A 1,092-nucleotide genomic window follows, 5' to 3' on the forward strand; every position below is an offset into this window, starting at 1 on the left:
CTCTTTCACCTTGCCTTGCTGGTGGTAAGGAGACTCCCCGCATAGTGACTCAGGCGGGAGAACTCCCTCTCATACTCTGCCACTGATCGATTTCCTTGTTTCAAACTCAAAAATTCTTGCAGTTTCTGATCAACATATGTGTAACACCCTCCCGGTAGCAACTCCGTACATTCTACTATTCCGGTGACCGGTGTCGGTCCGGACAGCTAGAACGTCCGGAAAAATATTTAAACTAAAGTGAGGGACCATAATTAACTCAAATATTAATAAGAAAAATTTGGTAAAAATTTTAGAAATAAAATACAACCAAGTTAAACGAGCCGGTGCCCTAGCGATGGGTAACTAGAGGGAAGTTGCGGTTCTCACAACGAGGAGCCCTAGACCCGGGGAAAAATTATAAAATAATTTTTGGTACTCCAGAGAAGGGTTATTGAGGTTCCCATGGCATTAGAATGCCAAGAAAATACCTAGAAAAATTTTTCAATCGGTACAGACAATTTTGGCCCGTTGAGCCAAACGGAGGGCATTTTGGTCATTTCGCCTTCAGAGGTGATTTTTGGCCGACTTGTCCAGTTAAGTAAATAATTAATATGACATAAAATATGAATAAACATTACTAGAAATTAAATTGGAAATGAGTAGTGGAGAAAAGAAAAGAAAAATGAAATAAAAAGCAAATTATGACATAATGTGAGGTCATTTAAAAGCTTCCACCAATCAAAATTTAACAACCCTTTAAATAACCAATAAAAGAGACCAAAAATGGACCAAAGGAGAAAAAAATGCAGCAGCCATCTTCTTCACAAACAGCCAGCCGAAACCCTCTCCCCATCTCCCTCCATTGATTTGCAACAAAAGCTTCATTTCCCTCTTGTTTACACTACTAAACCCTAACCCCTTTCATTAAAACTTGACCATATCTCTTGGGGAAGCTTTTGGCAGCCAAGAAGAGGAAAGAAAGTGAAGTTTTGAGTTGGAAAAAAATTCTGCCACTTAAAGGTTAGTGCACTATATACCTAAAACTCTTTAATTTCATGTATAGGAACTTGAATATAATAAGAAAATGAAATTTAAATGAACAAAACTCATGTG

Source organism: Hevea brasiliensis, chromosome 16 (assembly GCF_030052815.1).
Source record: "Hevea brasiliensis isolate MT/VB/25A 57/8 chromosome 16, ASM3005281v1, whole genome shotgun sequence".
In the NCBI taxonomy this organism is placed as follows: Eukaryota; Viridiplantae; Streptophyta; class Magnoliopsida; order Malpighiales; family Euphorbiaceae; genus Hevea; species Hevea brasiliensis.